Consider the following 8,872-nt stretch of genomic DNA (forward strand, 5'->3'; position numbering starts at 1 on the left):
GAGGTTTTAGGCCTCATCTTGGTTTCTCATTTCAGGAGCTCGTCATATCATGCCCAGTTGCATCCCTCTTTATTTTCAGCCTCAGTCTCCCCACTTAATGGTTCCTCCTCTAGTTCAATACTCAGGCTCCGTTCTTCAGTTTCGTTGAAAACATCCTCAACTAAAGAGTCAGTCATGCTCAAAAAATTGCAACATTCATCATCAACAAGAAATTTCATAGACTTTAAAATGTTGAATTCAACTTCCTCATTTTGAAGCCTGAGAATCAATTTGCCTCCCTCAATGTCAATCAGTGTTCGTCCAGTGGCGAGAAAAGGCCTCCCTAGCAAAATCGAGACTTGATCATCTTCTTCAATGTCCATGATCACGAAGTCAGCCGGGAAGATAAACTGATCTGCCTTGACCAAAAGGTCTTCCACCACTCTAACCGGACGCCTTATAGACCTATCAGCCAACTGAATTGTGACTGACGTAGGCTTCGGGTCTCCCATTCCTAATTTCCTGTAAACAGACAACGACATAAGATTTATGCTAGCACCAAGATCACATAAAGCACGTTTAAAATGAACCTTGCCTATTGTACAGGGAATGCTGAAACTACCAGGATCTTTAGATTTTTTAGGTAATGGATATGTCAACATGGCAGAACATTCCTGGCTCAGCATTACAGTTTCATGATCTCCTAATTTTCTCTTTTTAGAGATCAGCTCTTTTAAAAAAATTCCATACACAGGCATATTCTCAAGAAGTTCAAGAAATGGAAGGTTAATTTCTATTTTTTTTTTAAACGTTTAGCATCTTGGAATAATCCTTGTCTAACTTAGCTCTCCTAGATGTAGGATAGGGCAAGGTCACCTGTGTCGGTTGTTCAGCAGTATCAGTAATTAAAGTTGGATCAGAAACACTTACCTGGGGAGAAGACGGGGTGGATGAGATGTTACCAGTGGTGGGGTCAGACACCTCGTCTTGCTGAGGCACCATATCTGGTGCACTTAACTATGTTCCGCTCCTGAGCGTGATTGCTCATGCTTCCTCCTCTACGAGCTTACTGATCTGTGTTTGAAGTCTTTGGCAAAAAATTTCGTTGTGTGCCAGCCGGCCTTCTATGGCACTCAGGATCTCTCTCAGAGCATCTACACTTCTTTCCAATGCAAGCTTCGTCCCTGAACCTTGATATCTATCATGCTGCCAAGGTGTGCTATTCGATCCATACTGCTTCAGATAATGGATCTGTTCAAGTACCCTCGGGCACTCCACGTTCTTGTGCCCTCCATTGCAGATCTCGCAACTCGTCACTAGCTCTGGTGCTTTCATTGAGCTACCAGTGAATCCACCTTTGCTATTAGTGCTGCTATTTGAGGATTTGGTTCTGAAGAATTCCTAGTCAACTCCTCAGCTGTTGTCCCTCTTCTCGGAGCTAGCTTCTCAACTTGCCAATATGCACTCTGTTCAGCTAGTTCTTTCATCAGATTGTATACTTGAACTACAGTCTTGTTGAATAGATTTCATCCTGCTGCTGCATCCAGAGAGGCGCGGTTGACAGGAGATATCCCTGAGTAGAACATGTCAGAAAGCTGGTACCGCTGGTAACCATGGTGGGGGCACCGTCTTAATAACTTCTGGAACCTCTGCCAGGCTAAATGCAGGTTCTCACTATCGGACTGCCTAAACGAGGTGATGTCGCTTCTGAATTGTGCAGTCTTTGACGAAGGGAAGTACTTCGCTAGAAATGCTGATACTATAGTGTCCCAGTCAGTGAGAGACCCTGGCTCGATGGATTGTAGCCATTCTGCAGCTTCTTCTTTCAGAGAAAATCTAAACAACTTCTAGAAGATCTGTTCAGATGTGACGTCTTCGCACTTGAAAGTGCTGCAGTATTCCACGAATTTGTCAAGATGTGAGTTAGGATCTTCGTAGTAATCCCCACCGAACTGTCCCGAGTTCTGAATCATCTAAATCATTGTTAGTCTGATTTCAAATGACGTTGCTGTTATTGCCGGATCGAGGATGCCAGAGGTGCTTATAGGCCGCTTTGCCCTCAACAACTCCATGATCGACGGATCTTCGGCCATTGTTTCCTCCTTTTACGTCCTGCAAGAACAATATCATCTTAAGAATCAAGATGCAATGATGGGTAATTCCCAGAACCTTGGTTCTTGGAATTCCCAACAATTATATAAACCTATCACCAAAAGTATACTAGTTATAAACAAAAATAGTCCCCGGCAACGGCGCCAAAAACTTGATTCTCGTAAATTATATAGCGGTTAATAGGACAAGTGTATCCTATCGCAACAAGTAATATAGTGCTAAGCACAAGATCGAACCACTAGGACTATTTATCACAACTAGTCGACCTAAGGTAGGAAACGTAATTGTTCGAAAAGTTGAATGTGTTGTGGAGTGATTATGGAGATAAATTTCTAAAATAAAAGATAAAAGTGTTTGATAGAGGAGGATTCAAATTAATTGATGAAACAATCTAAGATGGGGATTCCCTTAATTGGACTCCATGTATGATTTACTAGGATTCAGGTTTATATCCTAATGATAATTGACGGTAATCACCAAATTAACCACGTGAGATTATCAATCTCATGTAGTCTATTCATATGCATTCGGTTGATGGCTTGATTAGGCATATAACCTAGGTCATGCAAAGCATTAGGGTCCGTGGTGATTAAGGCTAAAGTCATAGCCCAGCCACCAGCCCGCACTCCTAGTGGTCTCTAGCGAGCTCAGATTATGCTAATTCGGATTAGATAGCTCCTTGGTCAGGTAACTGCCTATCTGTAATCCTATATTTGTCAGACTCAAGGCATTAGGTTCAGCCATGTCAGGCTAGTTGATCATCATTGAATCTCATTCTAGCAATGATCCTATCTCTGACAAATCTACGATATTAAGCTTGCATAATCTAATCAATTGGAAACAATCCAGTAAACCTAAATCCCTAATCATACATGGTTACGCAATCAATCTCATCCCCATCCCAGATTGGATGGGATTAGTTCATAGTTAAACCAACCAAATAATTAAAGCACAAATTATCAGCATGAACCATCATTAATTTAAATAAGCAAAGAGTAAGAGACAGGATAAGGAATTAGAAATATAAAACCCGATTTCGTTTGATCCTGATTACAAATGGGGAGAGAACTCTCCTCTATCAATCTTCAAGAAGCTAAAAACTATTACAATGGAAGCAAATCAAATGATAGAAAACTGATACAAGGAAAAAGAGAGAAGGAAGAAAAGGAAAAAGGAAGTAGGAACCCTAACAAATATGACATAATATTCTATTTATAGTGCAGGCTTAATTAGGGGTAGTTTGGGCATTTTGCAGGTTAAAATTCACGCCTTGGGAGTTAGGAGACGCTGGGAAATTGCTTCCCAGCATTTCGTCTCGTCGAGACAAGAGGTGTCTCGATGAGACAAGAAGGTGTCTCGACGAGACACTAGGCGTCTCATCGAGACACCACACGATGGTTCTGTCTCGGCGAGATAGGCACTAAATTGGGGCTGAGTCCGGTTTTCCTTCGTTTTGGTCCTTGGGCTTCCGAAATTTGCTCTAATGGTCCCTGACGAATCCCAAGAGTGCTCCGGCGGTCCCTGAATTGTCCGGAAGTGCTCCAAAAGGCATGGGTCTGGTTCAAAAATGCTCAAACAGTCCCAAAAACACCTAAAAACACAGAAAATGCCATAAATAACGAGAATTACTAAATTTAACTAAAAGATAGCAAAACGATACTAAAATTAAATGGAAATAAAGCAAAAATAAACTAAAACGATCCTAAAACACTATATAAATGGGAGCTATCAATACAGCCAAGCATTGCCTAAACACTATAAATAAAGAGATTGGCTTTGCCACTTTCTCTCTCTTGTTTTTTTTCCCTTTTCTCCTCAAACACAATTTTAGGAGTTCTAGGTTTTTCCTTTTGTTTTTGCTTTCAATCTTTTCTAGCTGTAGCATTCATTTGTAATCTATTTTCTCTACTCTTTGGAAGAATTATCAACGGAAGGAGTCTCCCTCCATATTTGTAATCGGAACAGACAAATTGGGTTTTAGAATTCTCTTTCCCTCTTTGTCTTATGCTTTTGCTCTTATATTGAACTGATGATGATTTCCATTAGTAATCCTTGCTGTGTTCACTTGATTAGTTTATTCATGAACTAATCCCCATCCAATCTGGGATGGGGATGAACTGGTTATGTAATTATGTATGATTAGGGATTTAGGGTGTATGTGGTTGCCTTTAACTGATCAATTTATGCATGCTTAATGCCTTGAACCCGATAGGGAATAGGATTATAGGTAAATATGAAACCGACAGGAAATTATTTAACCTGAGATTGCATGATTTGACCTCGTTAGTGTAAGTGTTGTATGCCCTAGGCCATTCCTTTTGTATATTATACAGGGTGAATTTTGTATCCAAATGGCAGTTAATAATATATATGTATTCATGTGTAATTATTTGTATTGTTTAATTACTTAATGAATATATATACATTAGTCCAAAGATTATTTACAAAGAGATAATATTATTAAGAGTTAATAATAATGAGATATATTTCTTTGGTAAAATAACAATCTTAAATGTTCATAGTCGGTGGATAATGAATTGGACACTCATCTATCCTTAGACTATCACCTCTGTTTATTTTCTTGATTGGTATGAGATATTAATCAAAAACAGGAAATCTCATTCTGTTTGATATGCTGATATCAGAATAAACATGTGGACATTCAAAGAGGTGAATGGTTCGAACTGTGACGTTAGATAATAATTGCACAAAGGTTTACTCCTAGTCAACATAATTATTATCTAGGTCATAATAGTGCATATAGTCCTTTGACTTGAGGAAACTTAGTTGTTCTTGCGCAGGTAATTATAGTTTGTTCCTGCTTTGTACTAGGATCTTAATTCTGGTAATCTGGCAGTGAATCGCTATAGTTAGTTGTGTAGTGTAACAAGAGGACTATAAGTATATATAAGCTAAGCTTATATAAGATACACTTATAGTACAAGGAATTAGATTCCTGACATACTTGCCAAGAGTTAGTACTATGCCTCTAATGTCAGTTAAAGATGAACCTAGAAAGTCACACACTTATAAGTTGTTTGTATCAAGCTTTAGTTAAATTGATTAATTAAAAGTGTTTTAATTAATTAATTGACACAATTGAATATGTCAATGAGATTGACAAAACATTCTAACACTGTTTGATATTCAATTGAGGAAATTATCAATAATTATTCTTGCTCAATTTACGTTGATGTTTTTTTCCGAATACAATAATCAAGTGTTGATTATTGGTGTATAAAGTTTTATTTAAAAGATATAATCATAATTAGTTAAATTATTAATTAATTATTATTATATATTTATAATAATAATATATAATATATATATAATAATATTTATTATTATTATATTATTATTATTAATTTATTATTATTATAAATTAAATAAAAAATAATAATAGCATGCAGTAGGACACGTACTACATCTATATCTCCAAATCCATTTATAAATGGATTTGGTTTTGTTTTAGTTTTGTATCTTTACAGATACAACTAAAACATATAAAAAAGGAAAAAGAGAAAAATGGACTTAGCCATTTTTGAGTTCAATCATCTGTTAAACGTTGAGCAAGATTGATTAGTTTCTTCGAGGCTTGATCTAATCGACTTAGTGGACTGACTAGAGGCTTCACCAGTAGAGAAGCTTTAATATCCGATTGGAATCTACAAGAGGTATTTTTCCAATCACGTAATATAAATATCAATTTGATTATTGAAGAACTTAATGATCTTGGTTAAGGATTTGATGTCAGACATCGGATGTTTGACTGTTTATCAGAGTGATTGGATCACACTGATTGTTTGTTTAGGAAAAAAATTTGAAATTCGTTCCTAAATACCAACATGCTTCCGCTTCAAATCCTTCAGTTAGGACACTAGGAGTGCGGCTTCGTGGCTGGGCTACGGCTTTAGCTTTAATCACCAATAAACTTAACGCTTTACATGACCTATGTTATATGCCTAACCAAGCCATTAACTGAATGCATTTAAATAGGCTGTATGATCCTGGCCACTTTCATATTGCTAATTAGGGTGATTACAGCTTCTGCCAGGATATGAACCTCCCTAAGATCATACATAGGACTTAATCAGGGATTCCTCATCCTAGATTGTGCGTCTAATCAATTTATACTCTGTCTTCTCAACTGTTCATGTTACTACTTTTCATTCATTTAGTTAAACACTTATCCAACAAATCCATTCAACCCTCTAAACAATTGGATTGACACAATAGGTTGCTAGTTGTAATAAATAGTCCACGTGTTCGATCTCGTGCTTAGCACAATTACTACTTGTTGTGATAGGATACACTTGTCCTATTAACTGCTATATATTTTACGAGCATCAAGTTTTTGGCGCCGTTGTCATGGACTATTTTTGTTTATAATTAGTTTATACTTTAAAAAGGTCAATATATTTGTTTGGATTTCTAAGAACCGATGTTCTAGGAGTCATTCACCATTGCATCTTTAATTCTTAAGTTGAACATGTGCTTGTAGGGTGAGGAAGGAGGAAACAATGGCTGAAGATCTGTCTTTTATGGAGCTGTTGAAGGTCAAGCGGCCTGCAAATACCTCTAGCATCCTCGATCCGGCAATCACCACGGCATCATTCGAAATCAAACCTGCAATAATCCAGATGATTCAGAACTCGGGACAGTTTGGTGGGGATTACTATGAAGATCCCAATTCACATCTTGACAAGTTCATGGAATACTTCAGCACTTTCAAATGCGAAGATGTTACCTCTGAACAGATTTTCCTAAAACTGTTTAGATTCTCTCTGAAAGAAGAAGCTGCATAATGGCTAGAATCACTCGAGCGGGGCTCTTTCACTGACTGGGACACTACAGTATCAGCATTCCTAGCGAAATACTTCCCTCCGTCAAAGACTGCAGAATTCAGAAGCGACATCACTTCATTCAGGCAGTCCGAAAGTGAGAACATGCATCTAGCCTGGGAGAGGTTCCAGAAGTTGTTAAGGTGATGCCCCCACCATGGCTACGAGCGATACCAACTTGTTGTTATGTTCTATTCAGGAATATCTCACGTTAGTCGTGCCTCTTTGGATGCCGCAGCATGAGGAAATCTATTCAACAAGACTGCAATTCAAGCATACAATCTGGTGAAAGAATTAGCTGAGCGGAGTGCGTGCTGGAAAGTAGAGAAGCCAACTCCGAGAAGGGACACAATAGTTGAGGAGACCCCTAGGACATCCTCAGAATATAATCTTCAGATAGCAGCACTAACAGCAAAGGTAGATCCGCTGGTAGCCCATATGAAGACACCATAACCAGTACTGAGATGCGAGATTTGCAGCGATGGGCATAAGAACGTAGAGTGCCCAATGGTGCTTGAACATGTCTACTATCTCAAGCAATATGGACCGTATAGCACACCGTGGAAGTGGGACTTATCAGGGCTCAAAATCAGAGATTGAATTGGAAGGGAAAATAGATGACGTGATGGAGATCCTAAGCACCATGGAAGGCAGGCTGGCACACAATGAAGCCTACTGCAAGAAACTTGAGACCTAGATCAGCAAATTGGCAAAAACAAAAGGGAAAGCACTAGCCATCACACTGAAGAGCGAAACACAAGTAAGTGCACCAATCGTGGTGCCTCAGCAAGACGAGGTATCTGATCCAGGTAGTATCCTACCTTCCCCGTCTACCTCCAAGGTAAGTCCTTCCACCCCACAGTTATTTGTTAATGCTAATGTATAGCCAACACATGTTTCTTTACCCTACCCTACTTATAGGAAATCTAAGTTAGACAAGGAATATTAAAAAATGTTGAATGTGTTTAAAAAGATAGAAATTAATCTCCTATTTCTTGAACTCCTTGAAAATATGCATGTGTATGGATTTTTTTTGAAAGAATTGATCTCTAAACAGAGAAAATTAGGAGATCATGAGACTGTGATGTTAATCCAGGAATGTTCTGCAATGTTAACAAACACTTTACCTAAGAAATCCAAGGATCCTGGTAGCTTTAGCATCCCCTATACAATAGGCAATGTTCATTTTAAGCGTGCTTTGTGCGATCTAGGTGCAAGCATTAATCTTATGCCTCTGTCTGTATACAGGAAATTAGGGATGGGAGACCCGAAACCTACCTCAGTCATAATTCAACTGGCCGACAGGTCTGTCAGGCGACCAGTTAGAGTGGTAGAAGATCTTTTGGTGAAAGTGGACCAGTTCATCTTTCCAGCTGATTTCGTGATCATGGACATTGAGGAAGATGATCAAGTTCCTATTTTATTAGGACGGCCTTTCCTAGCCACTGGACGGACATTGATTGATGTGGAAGGCGGAAAGCTGATTCTCCGGTTGCAAAATGAGGAAGTTGAATTTAATATTTTAAAATCTATGAAATTTCCCATTGATGATGAATGTTTTAATTTCTTGGACCTAACTGACTCTTTGGTTGAGGATGCTTTTCAGGAAATTGGAGATCAGAACCTGAATATTGAACTAGAGCAGAAGCAATCCGATTTAGAAATTAAGGTCGAAGGTAAAGAGGGGTGTAATTGGGCTCGACACTATGAGCTCATGGACAGAGAAACCAAGCCGAGACCTAAGCCCTCGGTTGAAGAATCTCCCACTCTCGATCTCAAACCTTTACCTGCCCATTTAAAATACGTGTTTTTAGCACCCCCTCTCCATTTACATGTGATTATTTCTAGTGAACTCACAGGTCTTGAGGAAGAACGTTTGGTGGAGGTCTTGAGAAAGCACAAAGGACCCTTTGGATGGCAAATGTCCGACATCAAGGGAA

General features: G+C 38.6%; 2 non-coding genes across 2 annotated transcripts; one reads left to right on the plus strand and one right to left on the minus strand.

Annotated features, from left to right (window-relative positions):
• Positions 1–1,587: 1,587 nt before the first annotated feature.
• Positions 1,588–1,694, plus strand: LOC136221351 (small nucleolar RNA R71). Its single transcript, XR_010685120.1, has one exon. It is a non-coding gene; the product is annotated as a small nucleolar RNA R71 (small nucleolar RNA).
• Positions 1,695–6,989: 5,295 nt separating this feature from the next.
• On the minus strand, positions 6,990–7,096 carry LOC136221345 (small nucleolar RNA R71). Its single transcript, XR_010685115.1, has one exon. It is a non-coding gene; the product is annotated as a small nucleolar RNA R71 (small nucleolar RNA).
• Positions 7,097–8,872: the final 1,776 nt, after the last annotated feature.

This window comes from Euphorbia lathyris, chromosome 2 (assembly GCF_963576675.1).
Source record: "Euphorbia lathyris chromosome 2, ddEupLath1.1, whole genome shotgun sequence".
In the NCBI taxonomy this organism is placed as follows: domain Eukaryota; kingdom Viridiplantae; phylum Streptophyta; class Magnoliopsida; order Malpighiales; family Euphorbiaceae; genus Euphorbia; species Euphorbia lathyris.